The sequence below is a fragment of the Corylus avellana genome, chromosome ca1 (assembly GCF_901000735.1).
Source record: "Corylus avellana chromosome ca1, CavTom2PMs-1.0".
NCBI lineage: Eukaryota > Viridiplantae > Streptophyta > Magnoliopsida > Fagales > Betulaceae > Corylus > Corylus avellana.
Window position 1 is genome coordinate 30946763 of NC_081541.1, and position 25656 is coordinate 30972418.

Sequence of the window (25656 nt, forward strand, 5' to 3'; positions counted from 1 at the left end):
TATTAGGTTAATTGTAATCCAAAATTCAGGTACAACCCCGAAAAAATTCAAAAAATATATAGGGGAAAATTTTTTAAAAATCACTAAATTTTCTGACATATCGTGTTTTGACATGTTAGAAAATTCTGACGTGCCAGAAAGTGACACGTCAGAAAATTTTTGACGTGTTATATTTGGCACGTCAAAAATTTTTCTAACGTGGCAAATTGGCACGTCAGAAAAATTTCTGACATGCCTCTATTGACATGTCAGAAATTTTTCGTTTCTGATACCCAAAATTTTAACGCCTGACACACGTCAAAAACGCCTCGTCAGGAAAATTTTCTGACGTGTAAGACCACCTGACACATTAGAAAACCAGTGTCAGCAAAAAATTCATTTTTTGTAGTGAATGCTAGGGGTATAAAGGTTATTTTATCACTTTTAAAGTTTAGAAACTAACGAAGAGAGTAGAATATTGCATCAAATTAAAAGTTTGATGTTAAAGTATATCAAGCTCTCAAGAGCTCAAGAGCAGGTCTAGTGCGCTCGAGCGCAGTAACAGAGAAAAGTGCAGGTCTAGTGCGCTCAAGCGCAATGACAGAGAAAAATGCAAATAAGCAAGTCCGACTAAGCTCGAGTACAGGCCTGAGGCGCTCGAGCACAGATAGGCGCACAAGCCAACCCTGCAGATGCAGGAAAGTTGAAAATCAATATGGAAAGATTCTCTATATCCCCCAACCTCCTACGACAACATATAAAGAAGATTTTGGAGTACTAGCTGGCTGTGATCAGATCTTTTGTAGAAGGAAAGAAGCTCAACTATTGGAAGACTTGGACAACAAGCAAGCCAACTAGAAGATCTTCTTCTCCTTAGTGTATATGGACTATGATGTAATATTCGATTCTGATTGTTATGTTGCATTAGGTTTAGCCGTAGTAGTATATATACCACATCAATGTCGAATATATTACACTATTCACAAGCCTCAGCCAACTTGCTTTCTATACAAAAATTATGCAATAATAATTTTTTCTACTTCATCATAACATCATCTCATTATTTTATTAAGGACCTGCTGACCCATGCAACGATCGTGGAGGGGAGGAGTGAAAATGGCTTGTATCCACTCAAGCTCGGAGGGAATCTTCACAAAGAAACCAAGACTTTTACAGCTTTCTTAGGAATAAGAACCACCTCTTTAGTGTGGCATTTTAGACTACTGCATCCTTCTTAAAAAACAGTCAATCAAATTGTTAAAGACAAATCTCTTCTGGTTTCCAGTTATGATTTCAATGAAACTGCTTCTTGTGTTTCATGCCAATTAGGGAAAAGCAAAAGACAGCCTTTTCTTGCTTCTAATCAAGCCTCATTGCAACCTCTTGTTGAAAACTAATTCTCCACTAAAATCAAACAATTCCAATATGATGGTGGAGAAGAATATACCTCAACTTAGTTTCAATCTTTTCTTTCTAAAAATGGTATTGTGCACAGCAAATCTTGCCCATACACCTCTCAACAGAATGGCTTAGCTGAATGCAAACTTAGACATATCCTTGAAACAGGGCTCACTCTCCTAGCTCACTCTCATCTCTCCAATAGGTACTGGGTTGATCTTCCTTACAACAGTCTATATGATCAATAGGTTACCCACACCTGTCTTGCGAAATCAGTCCCCTTACTCCAAGTTCTACAACCGTGATCCAGATTACCAAAAGCTTAGAGTCTTTGGCTGCTTATGCTACCTTCTTCTCAAACCCTATGGCTTACACAAGTTAGAGTATAGGTCAAAACCTTGCATCTTCCTAGGTTATAACTATGTTGACTATAAGTGTTTGGACCCTATGACTAACAAAGTTTATTTGTCTAAGCATGTCATCTTTAATGAAGATTCCTTCACTGCCAAGGATCAAGCTACTGCACAATTTCCTTCCAAGATCAATGCTCAAGGTGATGCTCCTCTTTTCCTACCTATTTCATTGCCATTTGACTGTCATTTACCTTTTGAACCTAATTCTAGTGCAGCAGCCTCCTCACTTGAACAAAATCCATCTAGAACATTATATGCAGACACCAATAACCTTGACCGTAGGTCCTCTGCCTCCCCATCCATAACCAATCCTGCAACTCCATCTATACCACCTAAAGCCACATCTGCAACCACAGCTTCACCTATACCCCTTGCAACCTCACCTATACCTACTGCAGCCTTACCTATAAACCCACCACGTCGTACCATGATCACTAGGTCTCAGACAGGCTCCCTCAAACATAAAACCTTTCCTGAATTTCACCTTTATCACACCCAACTAGTTGACATTGAACTAGTGTCCTATCGCCAGGTTGCTATTGATTCTCGATGGATGGAAGCTATGCAACATGAATTTGATGCCCTGTTATCTAATCACACTTGAACCTTGTGCCCTAGACCTATACATCACAATGTTATCAGAAACAAGTGGGTCTTCAAAATCAAAAGAAAAGCAGATGGGACTGTGGAGAGATTCAAAGCCAGATTAATTACTAAAGGATTTGACCAAGGAAGTGGAATAGACTACAATGATACCTTTAGTCTTGTCATCAAACCATCAACCATTAGGATTATCCTAGCCCTAGCAGTTCACTTTGATTGGACTATTAGACAACTTGATGTCTCAAATCATTTCTGCAGATCATTTAACTGGAGAAGTTCATATGGAGCTGCCCCCTGATTTCATTGACAAAAATCACCTTGACCTGGTTTGCAAGTTACACAAAGCCATCTATGGTTTAAAGCAAGCACCCCCGTGCCAGGTTCACTAGGTTGTCCAATTTCCTTCTTGAGTTGGGTTTTGAGAGTTCACTGGTTGACACATCCATTTTTATATATGTTAATGGTTTGATCAAGATCTATATGTTGGTATATGTGGATGACATCCTTATTACAGGGACTCATTCTAATGTCATACACAACATCATTACTCAACTACAACTTGAGTTTCCACTAAAGGACCTAGGAGCCTTGAGTTTCTTTCTTGGCATTCAGTTTACAAGAGATGCTTTTGGCCTTCATGTCTGCCAAACCAAATATATCACTAAATTGTTGCATAAGACACATATGACCAAAGCTAAACCATCCAAGACACCCTGCATCTCTGGCTCAAAGCTGTTCAAACTAAAAGGTGACCTCCTGACAGATCCTACTGCTTATAGGCAAATTGTGGGAGCACTGCAATATTGCACTCTCACACGGCCAGAGATAGCCTACTCAGTTAACCAACTGTGTCAACATATGCATGTTCCATCATCCACCCATTGGATTGCAGCAAAAAGGGTTCTCAGGTATCTCGATGGCACTACTGACCATGGTCTCTATTATACTAAGAGCAATCTTTAGGTGAATGCCTTTTGTGATTTTGACTGGGCAGGGTGTCTAGATGATTGCAGATCTACTACAGGATTTGCAGCATTCCTAAGAGACTGTCTTATAGCCTGGAGTGCAAAGAAGCAGGCTGTTGTATCAAGGTCCAACACAGAAGCATAGTATAGGTCACTCTCCATCACTACAGCTGAACTCTTCTGGATTAGAATGCTCTTGAAATAGATTCAAGTATATCTAGCTGCTCCTCCAGTTGCGTGATATGACAACGTAAGTGCTTTAGCATTGGCTTCTAACCCAGTCTTCCATGCTAGAACCAAACACATAGGTTGATTACCATTTTGTTTGAGAGAAAGTGCTTAATCGGGCTATCTTACTTAAATTCATTTCTACTCATGATCAAGTAGCTGATTTGTTTACCAAAGGTCTCTCATCTGCTCAATTCCTTACTCTAAAGTCCAAGTTGTTGGTAGTTCCTCTCCCCATCGACTTGCAAGGGGGTGTTAAAGTATATCAAGCTTTCAAGAGCTCGAGAGCAGGTCTAGTGCACTCGAGTGCAGTAACAGAGAAAAGTGCAAGTCTAGTGCACTCGAGCGCAATAACAAAGAAAAGTGTAGGTCTAGTGCACTCGTACGCAGGCTCGAGCGCAATGACAAAGGAAAATGTAGATAAGTAAGTCCGACTACCCTCGAGCGCAAACCTGAGGCGCTCGAGCGCAGATAGGCGCACAAGCCAATCCCACGGCTACAAGAAAGTTGAAAATCAATATGGAAAGATTCTCTCTATCCCTCAACCTCCTATGACAGCATATAAAAAAGATTTGGGAGTACCAGCTGGCTGCGATCATATCTTTCTTAGAAGGAAAGAAGTTCAACTATTGGAAGACTTGGACAACAAGCAAGCCAACTAAAAGATCTCCTTCTCCTTAGTGTATATGGACTATGATGTAATATTAGATTCTGATTGTTAAGTTGCATTAGTTTAGTTGTAGTAGTATATATACTACATCAATGTACTTATAAATTCATCAACTTTGAATATACCTTCTCAAAGTTTTTCATTTGAGGGATGAAATTGAGGTATAGATTATACCTTGAATATACCTTCTACTGCTGGTTAGTGGTTGCAAACTATTTCCATTCCCTTGGTTCAGCCCTGGCCTTTGAAGAATTTTTGGAAGGGCTTCGTACGGGATAAAGCCCTACAATTACTATATCACCATGCACTCAGGGGATGGAAATAGTTTGCGAAGGTTTGTACGTGGGCTTTATCCCTGGGTTCTTGTGAAGGTTTTTTCTGGGTTCTTGTGAAGGTTTTTTCTATCTATGTAATTTATGGACATTCCGGCCCAAGGCCCAATATTTTTCTTATGCAAAGAACAAACCATGCATGCACAAAGGGCCATTAGTGCCTATATCCTAATTCATACATAAAATCACAAGAGAAAAACACAAATTTTTTACTGTTAAACACGAAGGCCCATAAACGTCAAAACTTCTTTTATTGAGAATCGAAGGCAAACGAGAAAGAAAGTTTACATCTTTCTCTTAGGATTACAATTTACACCTAAATGTTGAACAGAAAAAGAAAATCACACCTCATCGTCGTTGCACTCAGAGATACTGTTTAGAACAGTCTATTCCTTACGTAATGAAAACAGAGCAAAAGAGGTCCTCCAATCACCATCGCAAGAGGGCATCCTCCCACCAGAATTAACGCCACCGTAATTCCCCAACGAATTCGACCCAAAAAACTCTTGCGTGGAGCTACCGCCGGATGTTTTCTCGGGGCTTCCGCTGGCGCTTCCCTTCTTAGTCCAATTACCATATCTAATTATCTATAATAGATAATTATATTATAGATAATTATCTGGAGTAAAATGTTGTCGGGGGGACACCTTAAAAACAGCTAACCGTACAATATCCATTCCCAAATGATATGTTACAATTTGATCAGTATGTGACATATGTTTTAAAATAATAAATTTTATGGAATTGTAACACATTATTTAAAAACTAATTTTTTTAAAAAAAATTTGAAATGTGTAGTACTTATTTATGCCTCCACTCGATAATTTTATAAGTCGTTTTAAGACGTACCTTACAACAACTTTTCATTCGAATTTAGTATACTTGAAAGTTTCTTTAATTTTTTTTTTTTAAGGGTGACTCAAATACTGCAAATTAATAAGGGAAAACCCAAATATAAATATTCTAGGTAAAGGAGATTTTCTATCTCTCATTGAGGAAACTACTTAAATCTTAATGTTATTTTGTGTGTGTCTATTGTCGCTTTATTTAACTGTAATTGTGATTGTTTTGGCACAGCAATTTCTATGGAGTTGTTATATATATATGTGTAGTTTTCTGTTGCATGTGTATTTGATGATGAAGAGTTAGCGGTAACACTTCGAGTTATTTATTTTTCACACATTATTAAAGAAATATTTTGAAAAACATGCGTTTATTTTTATAGAGATAGAGGTTGACTTATTACTTTAATAAATTATAATAAATAAAAATAGAAAGGTAGCGACATAGCCATCCCCACAGAGAAGAGGGTGGCCATCTAACATAACAGAGGTAAAAGTAGTTGTCCAGCCAAGTTCAGAGACGGCTACCAGCCATTTCTATAATTTTTAATTTTTTTTTATAGATAAAATGTAGCCAAGCTTTCTATCTAGAAAAAATTCTCAAAATAAACATGTTCCATATTTACTTCTTTGAAAACACAACATTTTTCAACGAGTTTACCAAATAATTTTTATCTTCAAACTCCATAGAAAAAAATTAATTAAATCTAAGAAAAAAAACTTTTCAAAAAAAAAAAAAAAGGGGGTGTTCATTGGTTTGGAAACCGACTCAAATGCTGCAAATAAGGGAAAACCCCCAAACATAAATATTCTAGGTAGAGGAGATTTTCTGTCCCACATTGCCTAGCGTGCGACAAACCAAGCCATACATATGACTATAAAAGCAGAGCGAAACCAATATCTCAAGGCATCTTTGCGCTTGGGGCAATGACGCAGCTAGTGAGGTTCTAACCGAGGCGCGTCTATTGCTGGTTGAAAACTATTTCCAACCCCCCTCTTAGGCCTGGGTTCAGCTCAGGCCTTCGAGAATTTCTGGAAGGGCTTCCTCCGGGTAAAGCCCTACAATTACAATATCAAAACATTATTAAACTACGATTTGGGTTATTGGATTCATGTCTGATCTGATTTTTTTCATTTAACAAATTTTCTGGCGAGGAAATAACCCAGAATTGGCAATCCTTAAAATTAGGCTATGCGAGGCTCATTGTGGCAGAAAGATCTCTAATTGAGGATCAGATTATAGAATGGGGAATAAAAGATTTGAAGGGGAAGGGAATGAAGGAGAGCTTAGGGGCTGTTGTATACCATTTGTGGATGCAGAGGAATGGGAATCAGCCTAATAATTTGGCAAATCAGAGCTAGAATGATAGCTAGAGGTAGATTCAAGAGGAGCATGAAAAACTTGGAGCTGTGTAGAACTTCGAATCTGCCACTGGAAATCTTGGGTGCATTAGGCTAAATAAAGTTTATGTCTTGGTAGCCTAATTTGGGATCTGACCAATACGCAAAACATTCTTGTATAAGCCACTTGTGTGGGTAAAGTGAAGAAATTTGCAAGTATACATAAAGGGGTATCTATTGATAATGATAAAATGAAGTTGCTTTATGCAATTGAACAACATTTTCATTAAGCAGGGGCATGTATTCTAACAGCATAGTTCCCAAAATCAAGCATATATTTTGAATTTTTGAAAAGAATTGGAGAAAAGAAGAAACAGCTGCAGGACTGTCTAATTTGCCAAAAACTTTGTGAAAACTGGAGAGAATCTGTGATGGCGGATGACTGCCGCCAGATCATAGGTGTTTGTAGCTGAGAATAGGATGCTTGCCATCCACAGTTGAAGGAAGACATTCTTTCCCTTGAACTTGAGCACATATTAATCCCACATCAACCAATGAAGTTGAGCACCCATCCACAAGAACATGCAAGATAGACCTTTTCATTTTGAGCATGTGTAATGTTATTTAGTATATTGTTATACAATTATTATCATTTAACTTGACGAAGCAGTGAAAATGGGATCTCCTCAATGTTATACTTAAAGAAAGAGATATTTTTAAAACCCGACATGGTGAAATCGTGCAGCATTTTTCAAAGACTCTTCCTCTATATCCAAATTCATGCTAGGAGCTGGTTCCTTGGCTCCTATTAAAAAGGGTTCTTCCCAGTTTCCACTGAATTATGTAGATGTATTCTACCTACTTGGCTACTCCTCATAAAAAGATAATGTTCATCTGTTTTTCGCATCAACAGGCCACCGCATAACTCAGTGGTTCAGGGGGGAAAAAAAGGGGAGGCAAATCATTGCACATCTCATCTGAAAATTCTAAAAACGACTCCAAACGACACCTATTCAAATGTATAGGTGTTTCACAAAGATTATGCAGAATAAGATCTAACCTAACAAATAATATTCAACCAAATACAGATATTTGGTTACGAAGAGGAAACCATTTAGAGAACTCTCTAAATGTAAAACCTCTCCGAGGCAGCCAAACCCAGGAAATCAATTCACTATAAGAAGAATAAGGAATACAAGAAAAATTACAAAACCGTTGACTCTTCCTTGCACACGACAAGTGACCCACTTGACTTCTACCTTAGTAGCCATTTCCAGAACATCTAGCACAATTCTTCTAAAAGATTTCCTTTCACCGAAACTCCGATTGGCTTCACGTATTTAATTTTTTCTCAAAGAAACTAGAACAATATCTCTCTCTCTCTAAGCTCTCTAATTTTGCTCTCCAAAATATGTACATATCATAAGCAAAATAGTTTGTTTAAATAGATAATAAAATAACAATTCAGCAACCATGTCCGGACAGGGATAAGTGGGTATCTGGACATGGCTAGGGTTACATATGCGTAACCTCGTGGTGTTCGGACATCCAAGTGTTGTGTCCGAGCAGGCCATATAAAATGGACTTGCTGGAAATTGGGTCCGAACCCAGCTTCTGACGGTCCGAACCTGACTCTCAAATGCAGCTTTCTGGAACTTGAGTTCGGACCCAGCTTCTTGCGGTCCGGACCTACCTCTCAAAATCAGTTTGCTGGAAATGGGGTCCGGACCCAGCTTCTGACGGTCTGGACCTGCACATCAAAATAGGCTTGCTGGTTTTTGTGTCCGGACCCGACTTCTGACGGTCTGGACAGGCCCTTCAGATTGAGTTTTCTGGATATTGGGTCCAGACCTGGCTTCTGGCGGTCCGGACAGGGCCTTCTAGAATCAACTTTCTGGACATGCTGAGATGCTTCATTTTCAACAACTTACATGCAAACCGAATGTGCCAAAACATAATCTAACAAACTCCCCCTTTGGCCATTTGGGGACAAAAATAATTTGTACATGAAAATGACACATCAAAATCAACTCCCCCTTTTTGTCTCTGAAGGACAAAAGGAAGCACAAAAAAAAAAAAAGAAATTCTAGAGTTTAAACAAAAAGACAATAACCCATTAAATCTTAAATAAGTAGACACAAGAAACCAAAAAGAGTATTCTTGCCAAAAAGCAAGCAAAGCAAACAGAAAGGAAGATTATTTTTGCCAAAAAATGTCTTTGATATACTTCACATCTTTCTCCAAAGTCGTCAGGCGGGTGTTGATAGCTTCAATGCTTTGGCCTTGAGCTTGAAGTAAGTCAATTATTTTATTTAATTGACTTGGAATATCTGATGATCTCGAGGAGGATGCAGCTAGAGGATCTTGAACGATTGGAGGAGCATGATCAGCTGCAATGGGAAGCCTATGAAGTTGGGCATTTGACTTCATCATTGTTGCTTTGCCAAAATAACCTTCAGGAGATTCCACATGTTCATTTGCAGCAATTTTTGGCAAAGTGGCTTGCAAGATCTTTGTGATAAGGCCGCCATATGGTAAGGCAATAGAGTGATCTTCATGAAGCTCAATCAAGGTCAACACCATATGAGTACATAAGCAGAACTCAACATGGTGAATGATGCCATAGATCATCATTGCTCATTCAATGGTCACATGACTATTCCGAGATATTGGCCAAATATTTTGCAGTACTGTCCGTGTTAACAACCTCTCTGGAGCTCGCACATAACCAATGAGAATTTTGTTCTTGTCTTCGTCCCATACAAGCTCCCTACTAGGATAGAGAATCGCCATGATTTCAGCTTTTGTTGGTTGTGGATCGTCATCCAGAAATGGAAGCGGCTTCTCATTCGTCAATGGAATCCCAGTAACTTCACTTATCAACTCATGAGTGATATTGAGAGTTTTCTCGGAGACCTTAGTCTTGAACAACGGGGGACCAACCAAATCAATATCTTCGATGTTGTAGTAGAATTCCCAAACTAACTGAGTGTATGCATTAACAGGAACGAACAAAGAGGTCCATTGATTGGCTTGGAATATTTCATGAATGAACCGAAACGGTTCAACTCTAAGATCATTTTGCTCCACTCCACGCTCAATCACAATGTTGCGTGTCAAAATCTTGTCTTGTAAGATTGATTTTTCTTCTCGAGTGCACTTCCTCCTTGGTGTGGATTCCAAAATTGGATACACCATTTTCTGCATTCACACCCCAAATAAGGAAGTAAATGGCAAAATAATAGCACAAATCACTAGAAGAAATTATTTTGAAAAAATTTTGATATGAAACATGTGATCCCATGTGATCCCACAAATGAGATATATGCACCAGAAACAGATTATAAATGTTGAACACAACAAACATAACTTATTTCACCATGAAAAATGAAAATAGATGCAAAAATATTTCATTTAGACATTTTATCGAACAGGTGATATGCATTAAGATATTGAATATCACATGATGAAAAGAATTCATGAATATTGAAAATACCTTGCCTAGGGACATCCCAATCCATATCTAAAGCCCAATAACATTGAACTAGAGCAAAGTAATGGAAGAAATGTGGCACAATTTCAAACCGGCATCTTTGAGGCAATTTATCAAACACATTGTATGCATAAAAAAATGTAGGCATGGAAAACACATGTCCAGATGAAGAATCATTCCTAAATACATCGAAGTTTATGGATTGTGCTACACTTCTGTGAAAGAAAAAAATTATCAAGCAATCAAGCAATTTGAAATGGCACTTTGAAACCCAAACGTTCACATCCTAGAATTGGATTCGAAACCAAAACTGAAAAGAAGAAGGGAAGAAAACATACCTTGGGTGAGTGAGTCTTGATCCTTTAAGTTGAAAAGATGGAATCACAGAGAAAGAAAAAGAAAAGAAAAAAAAAACAACACAAAAAAAAAAAATTTAGGGAAGAAATGCTTCAGCCGAGAAAGAAAAAAGAGGAAATATGAAAAAGAAGGGATTTCAGGTTTTTTTTTTTTTTGAAAAAAAAAAAAACTCGACAGGCATGTCCAGACAGGTAAGTGCCGTGTCCGGACATCCTCCCCTTAATATTAAAATAAAATAAAAATAAACCTTTTTAAAAAAAATTAAAACACAACTTGTATAGATATCCAATAACCCATTTATTTCCTTATGAAAACCTTAACAATCCGGAGTGATCAACAACTACACATACCATAAATGTATCACATGCATAAATCATCCCTTTTCTGTGAATTCAGCCAAATAAGCAATAACTCAGAAAACTCATGCGATGGTGTAGTCAAACCTTATAATGTTAGGACTTAGAATCCCTCATCCGATGCACTCCCCCTGAGACTAATCATTCGCTTTTCACCATGTCCTTTAGTAACCATCTATTTCCGCAATGATTTGATCATTGATTCTTTCTATAGGGACAGATAGAAGCAAAACTAAGTCATTTGAACATATTTGATGCCCTTTTTTTTTTCTTTTTTTTTTTGAAGAAAATGTCGGAATTTTTAGGAGCTAGGTTCAACTAACGAGTTGGTCAAGTGGATAGAAATGACACTACCTATCTTCCAAAAAAAATGTTTGATCCGAATTCCCAAACACACATGAAAAATACAAACTTAATGGGGGCAAATAGTGCACAACTTCAAACATGAGAAAAACTTACTCTTACTCCTTCAACAGTCTTCAGAAGAACAAGGTAGATCATAAAACATATGAGGCATTAGATGTAAAGTGCAGACTGATTGACTCCACTCATATGTAAAATATTCATTTGAAACCAATACATGAGAAACTGATTATCAAACAAACAAAAAAAATATCCCAAAAATAACGGAATCAAAGAAAAGAAAAACAAAACAAACAAAAATGCCCTAGAACAGCTATAGAAAAATATCAATATACTTAATTTCTAGGAATGTTCTATGTATACGATCATGAGAGATCGCATACACCAATAGCATTCCTGAGATACTCAAACCTAGATCCATCTAGGGGTTTCGTAAACAGGTCAGCTAATTGATGTTCAGTAGGCATAAATTCAAGAGATACCACATGGGTCTCCACCAAGTCACGGATGAAATAATGACGAATGTCAACGTGTTTCATGCGTGAATGTTGGACCGAATTCTTCGAGATGTTAATGGCACTAGTATTGTCACAGTAGACAATCATCTTTCCTTGAGCAAATCCATAGTCCGCAAGAAGTTGCTTCATCCAGATTAGTTGTGTGCAACAGCTCCCAGCAGCTATATATTCAGCTTCAGCAGTAGAAAGAGAAATGGAGTTTTGTTTCTTACTCATCCAGGCGACCTAGTTTGTACCCACATAAAAACATCCGCCAGACGTACTCTTTCGATCATCCGCATTACCGGCCCAGTCAGCATCATAATATCCTGCAAGTTCAAGATTTGTGATAGTAGAAAAATAAATTCCAAAATTGATAGTGCCATTTACATACCTGAGGATCCGTTTAACTGCTGTCAGATGAGATTCATTTGGATTAGCTTGGAATCGAGCACATACACCCACACTGAATTATATATCTAGTCGACTAGCTGTAAGGTAAAGTAGACAGCCTATCATGCTTCTGTATAAGGTTTGGTCAACGGATTTCCCAGCCACATCTGCACTTAACTTAACACTTGTACTCATGGGTGTGCGAGCATGACTTTTTTCCATCCAACCTGAATCTCTTCACAAGATCTTTGGCATACTTTGGTTGAGACACAAAGATACCTTTGTTGGATTGTTGAACTTGAAAACCTAGAAAGTAAGGCAATTCACCAATCATATTCATTTCGAATTCTTGTTTCATTTCTGTAGAAAAGTGATGAGCATGTGAGTCGACCGTAGAGCCAAAAATAATGTCATCTACATAAATTTGGACAATGAGTAGTTGACTGTCTTTCCTACGGATGAACAAGGTATGGTCAGCTTGTCCTCGGATGAACCCATGTGCAAGAAGATATGTTGTCAGACGTTCATACCAAGCTCTCGGAGCTTGTTTCAATCCATAAAGTGCATTTTTCAGCTTGTAAACATGTTCTGGATATATTGGATCCTAAAACCCTTTTGGCTGAGCTACATATACTTCTTCTTGAAGAATGCCATTAAGAAAAGCACTCTTGATGTCCATCTGATATAATTTTATCTGAAGATGGCATGAGATGCTTAACAAAATTTTGATAGATTCCAATTTGGCTACCGGTGCAAACGTCTCATCAAAGTCCACTCCTTCAACTTGAGTGTATCCTTGAGCGACCAATCGAGCCATGTTTCTTACCACTGTACCATGCTCATCGGATTTATTCTTGAATATCCATTTAGTACCAATGATATTTTGATCTTTTGGTCGTGGAACCAAATTCCATACATCATTCCGAACAAACTGATTGAGTTCATCGTGCATAGCAGCAACCCAACTCTCATCTTCTAATTCCTCATTAACTTTCTTTGGCTCAATCTGAGAAAGATAACAAGAATAAGAGACTTGATTAACCACCCTGTTCTGCAGTCGTAAACCTTTATTAACATTTCCCAGCAAATTTTCTCTAGGATGATTAAGTTTGACTCTGGAGGATGGTACATGAGAAACCATGTTTAGAACCGGTGAAGGATACGATCAATGTATAAAACATTCTTCAAGAGATTTTATTACAAGCGAAATTAGGAAACATTAAACTTTAGTTGCGGAATATCATATTATTACAATAACTGATATGAAAAGACGTTGAAAATTAATAATTATTCCCGCCCCCATTCCGGCCTCCTATTCTAGAGTCCTTTCTACTTGAAAACAAGAAATAAAACTGAATGAGCCCAGCAAGTAAAATCCACAATCATAAATAGTTTTACTCCTTGTTCTCAGTTTTGAAAATTATTTTCACAAATAAATATACATCCAGCCATAATAATACATGTATGTACGGTTGCATCTCCCGTAGCATATACGTACTATTACATCTATTAATAGATCATCGTCATAAATCATCTTTATAAATCATCATCATAATGCATTATTATAAATCATCATTGTAAATCATCATAGTATATCATCGTCGTAAATCATCATAGTATATCATTTTCTCATCTTAGGGCCCATATACACTATTACCCCTGTGTACGAGGGTTGCGGGTCCTTGTGACCATGGCACTGAACTGTGGCCTCAGCCATGCCCGACCGTCAATTAACTCTTTTCTTGGTGCACTCAACAGCCATGTTGATGGAATACCACCTTCTGACATAGCCTCCTTCAGTGGTTTCGCCTCCATCCGAGTATCGGTACCAAACTCCTCTCATCCTTACTTATCTTGGGGCCAAAAATACTCTCCTCCATAGATGTGCCATCATTTCATAAACATTTATCTCATTTCTTGTACTTCTTTTGATGCATCTTAGGGCAACATGTAGGAGGGTTTATCATCATTCTTCTTTCTTATAATCATCATCATTTCTTAACTTTCTTTTCTCAAAATGGAAGCTTTTCCAAATATAAACTTGTTGTACTTAGAAAGCGTTTAAAGGAATAGAAACTTTCTAAATAATTCTTTTAGAAATCTATCATGCATGCAACATATCTCCATGACAGGTAAATAAAATAATCATTTACAGTTTGATACAAGAATGTATAAATAACATGACATGAAGTAATTTTAGAAGGGATAGTGAATTTACTTACCTCTAGACTGAAGCTATGAGCAGTCTTTAAACTGCTAAATAATCATCTTGAAAAATATCTTGTTGTTCCACTCTGTTTATTCACAGCTAATTTAATAACAATTCAGGAAAATCAATTAACTCTAGTCTACTCCTTTACGGGAGTTAACCCATTAAAATCCAACACAAAACATCTTATAACTCAGCTCAAAAATAGAGAATCAACTCCCAACACTAATTCAAAATTCTCAAGAGTGAAACCACCCGATATCATCCTGATTAAATCGAAAGGTTCTCATCTAAGACCCGTTACTCAACTTAAAATCAAATACCCATAGTTAAAGGAAGAAAAATTTTACCTTTAAAGAACCCATTTTTATTATTTTGCGAATTTCTCTTTTGGTCATCCTCTAAATCTCTGTTTCTCCCCCTCAGCATCTCACCCGCTTTCTCTTTCTCATGCTTCATTTTCCATCTCTCACTCTATTGCAACATTCTTTCTCCCTCTGTCTTCTCTTTCTTACATCCGTAAAGCTCCCTCTCTCTCTATCTTCTTGTTTCTTCCTCTACGTTAAGTAATAAGAAATGAGAGTAGGTGAAGTCAAGAAAATGAAAAGGAAAGTCCAAACCGTGTGGTAAGAGAAGGAAGGAAGAAAATGGAAGGAGCAATGAGTGGTAATAAGTGGCATTGGGGAAAGTGGGGGAGGAGAGGGGTTAGTGTGCTGGTAGAAAATAAGAAAGGAAGAAAGAAGGAAGAAAAGAAAGTGGGTAGGGGCCTCACGAAAAGAGAGAGAAAGTAAAGTACAAAGCATTAGTCAATAATTCAAAGTAGGAGAATAAGTGGGTGTGGGGCTGCTGTGAAGAAAAATGGGGAAATGAGAAGAAAGAAAAATAAGAATTAGGTGAGTTGGTCGGCAAAGATGGGGAAAAAATAGTAAAAATTAATAATAAAAGAAAAGAGAAAGATAAGGTGATTATGAGCAAGTATTGTAGGTTAATTCGCATTTTAAAATAATTTGTCTATTGTCCTCATTTAATCAATCACCAACTATTATAATCATACTCCAAATTCTATTAATCGGTCATCAATTATCATATCTGTTAAATCACCCAGTAAAATAATCAGATATAATCTCAAATCAATATCATATGATCTAATAAAGTCCTCGAGAATAAATACCATTACCTAATCATCATCAAATAAATATATCTAAAATAAGACTTTTAAAATCTGGGGTGCTACACATGTCTTTTGCAGCTGAAGATATTGATGTATGGACTGGTGAAACATTCGGACTAGGAGGTTCATGAGTCTTATCAGAGATATCAATTTGCTCCCCCTCAACCAGAGGTTCTTCTTCTGGAAGGTGATCCTTGGTAGTTTCATCATCGATGACAACATTGACTGATTCCATTACTGACTTGGTCCTTATGTTATACACTTGACTAGCTCGACTTGTAGTGGAATACCCAAGAAAAATTCCTTCGTCACTCTTGGCATCAAATTTCCCCAAGTTCTCCCTGTCACGAAGAATGTAGCACGTACTTCCGAACACTCGAAAATATTTGACAGTGGGCTTCTTGCCTCGCCATAGCTCATACGGTGTCTTGGAAGTTGTTGGTCTGAGAAAAACTCGATTTACAATATGACATGCCGTATGGACTGCTTCTCCCTAGAAATGTTGTGCCAAATTTTTAGCATGTATCATGACTCTAGCCATTTCCTGTATGACTCTATTTTTCCGTTCGACTACTCCATTTTGTTGAGGGGTTATGGGAGATGAAAATTCTTGTTTGATCCCTTGTTGAGCACAGAAATCTTCAAAACTGGAATTTTCGAATTCTCTGCCATGACAACTACGGATTCGCTTGATGAGACAGTCTTGTTCATTTTGTATCTTATTGAACAAGATCTGAGCTTGTTCAAAAGCTTCATATTTCTCTCTTAACAGAATTACCCATGTATAACGAGAGAAGTCATCTACGACCACCATAATGTATTTCTTGCCTCCCATACTCGCTGTCCGTGTAGGTCCCATGAGATCCATGTGAAGAAGCTCTAAGTTTCTAGAGGTAGAAATACCTGAAGTCTTTTTGTGTGAAGTTCTAGTTTGTTTTCCCAATTGACATGGTCCACACTTTCCTTTATCAGTCTGATGAATCTTGGGTAAATCAGCTATGGCTTCTGTTTTTGAGACTCTGACCAGACCATGAAAATTTAGATGTCTCAGCCGTTGATGCCACAATTCTCCAGTGTCCAGGGTTGCCTTATTGCATTTATCTGAGAAGTTGATGAGAGACAATAGCAGTTGTCAACAGTGCGCTCTCCTCCCATCAACCATTTCCCTTGAGAATCAAAGATGCTGTATTCTTTCTTAGAAAACTAAACCACTAGATCATAATCATAAAACTGACTGATGCTTAATAAATTTGCCCGGAGTCCTTCAACATACAACACTTCATGTGGAGTAGGAGCACCGGAAATTTCCACAATTCCTTGACCGATCACCTTCGATTTGCTGCCATCTCCATAAGTGATGCTTCCACCTCATTTGCCTTCTTTAAGCTCTTTGAATAAAGTCTTATCACCTGTCATATGTTTGGAACAACCACTATCCAGAAACCACAAACATGAGTTAAGCACACTTAAGGCAGTATGGGCAACTAAGCATAGATGATCTTTCTTTTTAACCCAAACGTGTTCCTTTTGAGAAGGTGTTTTCACATGATTGTCACTCAAATTAGACATATCTTTTATATCAACAGAATTAGACAAAGCTGCTAACTTCTCACTAATAAGTTTCACTTGAGCAATTAAAACTTTTAGTTGATTCCCAATTCCAAGTTCATCTAGTCTAGTGATATTCTGCTGAGACCATGGTTGTTTAGCCATAATTTGAAAACAATTTGGTCGAGTATGACCTTTGACACCATAGTGAAAACAAGTAGGGATAAACTTAGAATTTAAGTTAGTCCTTACCGGAACCTTGAATTTTTTATTCTTTTTGGTCACATCTTCTGAACTTTCTTTAGGAAAACATGAGTTCTCAATTACTTCATCTTTCATTTTAGGTTTCACAAACATGATCTTAAAAGTGGTAGCAACATTTGAAGAAGATGAATCAACATGTTTATTAAAACCCAATCCAGTCCTATCATATGAATGTTTCTGATTTCCTAACATTTGATTCAATTTATCACTAGAAAATTTCTTTAAGTGATCATTTGAATCATTCAAGTCCTTTTCCAGAGATTTAACTTTAGCAATCAGCATGAGGTTTCCAGAAGTCAAAGTATTTCGAATAGCTAAACATTCATCCATAGATTTCATTAACCTCTCTTTCTCAAGTTCAGCTTCTTTCAGATTTTTTTAGATTTCTCCTATTCAGCTTGTTTCATTTATCACATTCCACAAACAAATTATTATAAGCAATTTGTAAATCCACCTCATCATCATATTCAATTTCAGATTTGTTTAGCATATGAGGTGAATTAACAGTCTTATAATCATTATCGTAAGAAGCAGTAAAAGCTAAATAATTCACTCCTCCTTCACCTTCTTCTTCGGATTTCTCATCATCCGACTCATCACTCTGAGTGACATTAAAATCTTTACCTTTGGATTTTTTCAGATTAGCACATTCAATTCGAATATGACCCCTGATGTGTGCCAAATATTGCATATTTGGACCCCTTAATTTACTTGTGTTAATCCTTTAGCTGTGTTATTATCTGATGTTCTATGTTAGTTTTGTGTTTTTAGTATTTTGTAGGTGTTGAAGAAAAACTACTTTTTGGAAGAAAACATACTTTGAGAAGACCTAGATGATGTGGTTAAGTTTAACCGAATCCAAGAAATGGGTAAATCGGATTAAGGATAAGATTGGATAAAATTTCGAATTGGATTCAAATTCAGATTCTACACGTCTTAGTATTTTGACTATAACTTTTCTTTCACATATCCGATTGAGGTGATTCAAGTGGCGTTGGAAAGCTAACTCAAAATACTACAATTCATTGTGAAATAGGATTTTCCTAATTTGGACGTTTACTATTCCAAAATCATCCCGTAATTAAATGGTACAAACCTGGACGAATTGTATCCGATTTCAAGTAGTAAAACCCTAAGTTTTAGGTCTATAAATAGGGAATTATCAAATTAGTTGAGGGGGCTACGAATTTGAAGATTGCAAAGGAGAAAGAAGAGAGTTTAAGGTTTTCCTAACTTTTGAATCTCTACTTTGTGATTCTTATTTGTAAGTACTCGATTTTACATTATGAATTCAATCAATTTTGTTTTGTCTTTCAATAACATGAGAGGCTAAACCTTCAACTAAGGTTGTAGATGAAGCCTCACTTATGATTAGCAACTTTGTTTCATGTATGTAATATTTCCCAATTTAATGGTTTAATTGCTCTATTGTTTTACTTCTAATCAATTGGATTGAATAACTCTTTGATATCTTTTGTGATTCAAGGATACACTTGATGATTTAAGATTATTCAATACAATTGATTGCTTGGTTTTCTTTGTTAAAAATTGGATTTCCTCTGTGATTTATTCTCTAGATACAATTGATGTTTTGATAAAGATTGGATATTTTCTTGTGATTTACGGATACAGTTAATGATTTGATCGAATATTGGATTTCTTTTGTGATTTGGGTTATGAATGGATACATAGGATCTTTTGATTAATTCTTTGAAGCAATAGTAAAACAAACTTAAGATTTATATGTGAGAACTTTGGGGAATATTATAGATCATGAAATTATGTTGTTATGAATTTGTGAGTGCGGATTCTGAAACCTTAGTGCTTCGTCATAAGATTTCAATCACTTTAAATTGCTCATGCTTTTGCTTTTTCATTCATACAAAAAAATCTCTCAAAAATTTGGAACTAGATTAGGGTTTAATTAATTTATATTTAAAGTTGCTTTCAAGAATACAATTCCCTGTGGGTTCGACTTCGCACTTACAATCCATTAACTACAATTGATTCCTGCACTTGCGAGTTAAATAAATTTGCACAAGAAGTTTTTGGCGCCGTTGTCGGGGAATTGTTCAATTTTTGAAACCAATTTATTTCTGAATTAGTTTTATTCTTTTATTTTTCTGCAATTTGTTTTGTTTTATTCGTGTTACTAATAATAAAAAAAAAAAGATTTTTCTTTTTGTTTTTTGCTGTTGTTTTGTTTGTGTTACAACCTTGCTACGATCAAGCACACTTGTGGCCAAGGCAGCAACCGCAACAGTTCAGTAGATTTTAGCCAAAATCTTTTGGTCCTTTTTCGTGAGTTTTTAGTTTCTGTTTAAATTAATTTATGCTTGCAATTGTGTTTAGTTAGTTTAATATAATTTAATTTAGTTCAATTCATTTCAGTTTTTAGTTTATTAGTTTGTTAGGTTGTTAGGTTATTAGCTTGGTAGTTCCTATTTGCATGTTCAGTCGTAGGTCTTTAAATCTGGAGTTAAATGCTTTTGATCCCGAAATTGAAAGAACGGCGAGAGAGAATCTAAGACAGCCACCAAACTCACCCACCAATTCTCAAAGTTCCGAGTCTGATTCGGAAAAGTCTGTTAAGATGGGAGAACGAAATCAACCTAGATCCCTCAGGGAGCTGTTCGTACCCAATATTACCAACACACCATCGTGTATAGTGTTGCCAGCTACTCGCTTCGACCTGAAGCCGAGTACAATAGGCCACCTTCCTGCATTTAGAGGATTAGAGAATGAGGATCCATATGTTCATGTGAGGATTTTTTTGGAAATTTGCGACATTGTTAATACACAAAATGCCCCAGCAGAAGCGATGCGCCTTCGGTTATTCCCTCTGTCCCTACATGATAGGGCGAAATCCTGGCTACTCAACAATAGACCTGGATCTATCACTTCTTGGGATATGTTACAAAGCAAGTTTTACCACAAGTTCTTCCCAATTTCCAAAATCAATGCCCTCCGTCTACAGATCACCAATTTTAGACAAAAAGAAGGGGAAAGATTCACCGATAGCTGGGAGAAGTTTAAAGAGCTTACTATAAAATGCCCACTCCACGGGTTTGAGAATGAGGTGCTAGTTCAAATTTTCTACAGGGGACTAACACCAAGTGAGCGAAACTCGCTTGAGACAATGAATGGTAGAGAATTCTTAAGTGTTTCTGGGGATGAAGCTTATAAAACTTTCGATGAAATGGCTGAACGAGCGCAACAATGGGATTTTCAAGATAGTTGGGACAGACAACAACCCGCTCCCAAGACAGGAAGCATCTATGAGGTGAGGAACGATGCTGAATTAAGGGAGGAGTTCAAGGTTCTCAGGCGTTAGTTTGACACTATGGTCCTAAACAAACCAGTGAATGCAGCAGATACTTACCACGTTGATGCATGCGGGTTATGTGATAGTCAAACGCACTTCACTCAAAACTGCCCAACTCTGTCAACAGAGTACCCAATTGAGCAAGTCAATGCCTTCAATGAGTACAGAAAACCCACCATTGGGCTGTTTTCCGAAACTTACAATCCAGGGTGGCGGAATCACCCTAATTTCTCTTGGAAGCAGAATCAACCACTGAACCAGAGAGATACATCCATTCAAGCTCAGAATCAGTTCAGGCCATCTCACCAAACTCAACCTCCTGCTTATCAATCCACCACTCAAAGGCCACAGCCTGCACCACAGTCATCACTGGAAGACATGATGAAAGCATTCATGCAATCAATGGATACGAACATACAAGATATGAAGAATGCTACCATGAGCAACTCCCAAGCTATACAAGAGCTCAAGAATTCCAACTCCCAATCTGTACAAGAGCTAAAAGGTTTCACCAATCAAGCCATACAGGAGCTGAGGAATTCCAACATGGCTAATAGCAGAGACATACAAGAACTTAAGCAGGCCATGATCAAGGTAGAAGGACAAGTTGGCCAGATAGCAAATCAAGTGGGGGAAAGAGAAAGAGGGAAGTTCCCTAGTCAACCTGTGCCTAACCCAAAAGGGCAATTTGTGATTGGAAGTTCCTTTGCCTCTACGCATGGTCAGGATCATGTACAAGCCATCACCACTTTGAGGTCAGGCAAACAAGTGGATAATCAAGTGGTCATGCGTGAAGAAGCCACTGAGGCTGCAGAAGAGAAGGAAAATCAGGACAAGCCTACGGAAGACACAGGACCAGACATTACCATTCCGATTGCTGAGGACCCTTCCAAAAAATATATACCCAAAGCTCTGTATCTGGAAAGACTGATAGCGCCAAAGAAGAGCTCAAAGTTCGATGATATTTTGGAAATGTTCAAGCAAGTGCAGATAAACATTCCATTCCTAGATGCTATCCAACAAGTGCCTTCTTATGCCAAATTTCTGAAGGATTTGGTCACCATCAAGAGAAAGACGAACGTCCCCAAGAAAGCTTTCCTGACTGAGCAGGTCAGCTCTATCTTGCAATACAAGATGCCTGTAAAGTATAAGAACCCTGGATGTCCTACCATTGCTTGCAAGATTGGTGACAATCGAGTTGAGAAAGCTCTGTTGGATTTGGGGGCCAGTGTAAATCTACTGCCATATTCAGTATTTGTTCAGTTGGGATTGGGAGAGTTGAAATCCACTTCAATTACACTTTAGTTGGCTGACAGATCTGTGAAGGTTCCAAGGGGAATTATTGAAGACGTGCTGATCAAAGTTGATAAGTTCTACTACCCTGTGGACTTCATTGTCTTAGATACATAGACGGAAAATGCAGAAATTCAAGTTCCAATCATATTAGGGCGTCCCTTTTTAGCTACAGCTAATGCCCTAATCAACTGTAGAACTGGAGTCATGAAGATATCATTTGGAAACATGACAGTGGAACTGAACATCTTTGATATCAACAAGCAGCCATCTGAGTATGAGGAGGTCAGAAGCACATGCTTAATTGAGGAGATAGTAGAGAAAACTGTCAATGAACCAGATATTGAAGACCCTTTGGGAGAATGCCTGATTGCATTGGGAAGTGACATGGCACTGGACACTTTATTTGAACAAGCTGACGCCTTGTTAGACTCAACTCCTGAGATAAAGATGGAGACTACAGAAATTACTTTGACATCGTCCCCTGATCCATCTTCATTAGCAGCTGAGCCTGTCAAGCGGGAGTTGAAGCCTCTACCAGACACCCTGAAGTACAAGTATCTGGATCCTATAGAATCTCTGCCTGTGATCATTGCTGCCGATTTGGATAGTGATCAGGAACATGAGCTGCTAGAAGTTTTGAGAGAGCATAAAGAAGCAATCGGGTGGTCAATAGAAGATATCAAAGGAATCAGCCCTGCAGTAGTGATGCATAAGATTCATCTGGAAGAAAATGCTAAAACTTCTCGCGAGCCACAGAGACGGTTGAATCCGGCCATGCAAGAGGTAGTTCGAGCAGAGGTAATTAAACTTCTGGATGCGGGAATCATATACCCAATCTCTGACAGCAAATGGGTGAGTCCCATTCATGTGGTGCCGAAGAAGGCAGGGATTACAATTATCAAGAACAAGGAAAATGATTTGGTCCCCACTCGTGTGCAGTCAGGATGGAGAGTGTGCATTGACTACAGGAAGTTAAATGCCGTGACAAGAAAAGACCATTTTCCTCTACCTTTCATCGATCAGATGTTGGAGAGATTGGCAGGCCATGAGTACTACTGTTTCCTTGATGGTTACTCTGGCTACAACCAAATTCCACTGGACCCCGAAGATCAAGAGAAGACTACTTTCACTTGTCCGTTCGGTACGTTTGCCTATCGCCGTATGCCGTTTGGATTGTGCAATGCACCCGCCACTTTTCAGCGGTGCATGATCAGCATCTTTTCAGATATGGTTGAACGTCACCTGGAGATCTTCATGGATGACTTCTCAGTCTTTGGTTCATCATTTGGGGAATGTCTACATCATCTCACATTGGTGTTGGTACGGTGCAAGGAGAAGAATTTGGTTCTGAATTGGGAAAAATGCCACTTCATGGTGAAACAAGGAATTGTTTTGGGGCATGTAATTTCCCACAAAGGTATCGAGGTTGACAGAGCTAAGGTTGATTTGATATCTAACCTTCCGCCCCCGCGGACAGTTAAGGAGATTCGGTCATTTCTGGGACATGCTGGGTTCTACAGAAGATTCATCAAGGACTTCAGCAAGATAGCAAGACCTCTATGTAATCTATTGGCAAAAGATGTTCCTTTTGACTTCAATGACAAGTGCCAGACAGCCTTTGAGATTCTGAAAAAGACCTTAACTTCTACACCAATCATTCAGCCACCTAATTGGGGGGTTCCGTTCGAGATAATGTGTGATGCCTCTGATTATGCTGTGGGAGCCGTTTTGGGTCAGCGAGTAGAGAAGATTCCACATGTCATATACTATGCCAGCAAGACTCTGAATGATGCACAACTTAACTACTCCACTACTGAAAAGGAGTTGTTAGCTGTAGTGTTTGCTCTGGATAAGTTTAGATCTTACTTGCTAGGATCTAAAGTCTTAGTCTACTCTGATCATGCTGCGTTGAAATATCTATTGTCAAAGAAAGATGCTAAATCTCGTCTCATCCGGTGGATTCTATTGCTACAAGAGTTTGATATTGAAATTCGGGACAAGAAGGGTTCCGAGAATGTGGTAGCTGATCATCTATCCAGGCTGGTTGTGGACTTTAATGAAAATGCTGTGCCGATTGCTGAGACATTTCCTGATGAACAACTTATGTACATCTCTCAAAATCCTGCACCATGGTTCGCAGACATAGTGAACTACCTTGTCACTGCCCAGATGCCATCACATTGGACCAGGCAAGACAAATCAAAATTCTTGGCTGGGGTGAAGTACTTCTTTTGGGATGATCCTTACCTGTTCAAATACTGCCCAGATCAGATTATAAGGAGATGCATTCCTGAAAATGACCAGCAAAATGTCCTATCTTTTTGCCATGATCATGCATGTGGAGGCCACTTCAGTTCTAAAAAGACCGCGGCGAAGATTCTTCAAAGTGGATTCTATTGGCCCTCTATTTTTCGTGATGCCCATGCCTACTGTTCAGCCTGTGATAGATGCCAGAAGTTGGGGAGCATTGGAAGAAGGAATATGATGCCGCTGAACCCGATCCTTATTGTGGAGCTGTTTGATGTTTGGGGCATTGATTTCATGGGTCCCTTCCCTAATTCTTATGGGTATCTTTTCATCCTTGTGGCGGTGGATTATGTTTCCAAGTGGGTGGAGGCTATTGCCTGCAAGACTAATGATCACAGAGTCGTGTTGCAATTTTTGAAGGAAAATGTGTTCGCACGTTTTGGGACACCACGTGCCATCATCAGTGATGGGGGGAAGCATTTCTGCAACCGATATTTTGAGCAACTCATGAAGAAGTATGGTATTACTCATAAAGTTGCAACTCCCTACCATCCTCAGACAAGTGGGCAAGTTGAGATATCCAACAGAGAAATCAAGAGGATATTAGAAAAGACGGTGAACCCGACAAGGAAGGACTGGTCTCTTCGACTCAATGACGCTCTGTGGGCATACCAGACTGCATTCAAGACTCCAATTGGCATGTCTCCCTACCGACTCGTGTATGGCAAGGCTTGTCACCTCCCTGTGGAATTGGAGCACCGGGCTTATTGGGCTATAAAGCAGCTAAATTTCAACCTCACCAAGGCTGGTGAGCAAAGGAAGTTACAGCTAGATGAATTAGAAGAATTGAGGAATGATGCCTACAACTGTGCCAAGCTATACAAAGATCAGATGAAGAAGATCCATGACCAAAACATTTTGAGAAGATCATTTGAAGTTGGTCAGAAAGTCCTCCTTTACAACTCACGTCTGCATCTGTTTCCAGGAAAGCTAAAATCCCGATGGACTGGACCATTCATAGTGCGTGCAGTTTCTACTCATGGAGCCATCGAAATCCAGGATCCTAAGAATGGAAGTGTTCTCAAGGTCAATGGTCAGCGGTTGAAGCCATTCTTGGAACTGGAAATTTCGGAGAGTGAGGAATTGCCTTTGGAAGATCCTACATCGTCTACTTAATCATCAGCGGTGAAAAGTCTGGCTGAAGACTGTAAACTTAGCGCTTATGGGAGGCATTCCTTTTTCTTTGGTATTTTTAGTCATTTTTTGTGTTGTTTCGTCTATCTTCATTTTTGTTTTATTTTTTTGTGTTTTTCAGGACAGGTGTTATTATGAGTAAGTTTGGGGTCGTCTCTTTGCTCACTCTGGT

The 25656-nt window shown here is 38.3% G+C and overlaps 2 non-coding genes and 1 pseudogene across 2 annotated transcripts; 2 read left to right on the forward strand and 1 right to left on the reverse strand.

Moving 5' to 3' along the window:
- The first annotated feature begins 6339 nt into the window (after positions 1–6339).
- Positions 6340–6489, forward strand: LOC132168267 (U4 spliceosomal RNA). Its single transcript, XR_009438788.1, has one exon. It is a non-coding gene; the product is annotated as a U4 spliceosomal RNA (small nuclear RNA).
- Positions 6490–20384: 13895 nt separating this feature from the next.
- Positions 20385–20491, reverse strand: LOC132168291 (small nucleolar RNA R71). The gene has a single exon (XR_009438809.1). It is a non-coding gene; the product is annotated as a small nucleolar RNA R71 (small nucleolar RNA).
- A 70-nt stretch (positions 20492–20561) lies between these two features.
- Positions 20562–25364, forward strand: LOC132169815 (uncharacterized; annotated as a pseudogene).
- Positions 25365–25656: the final 292 nt, after the last annotated feature.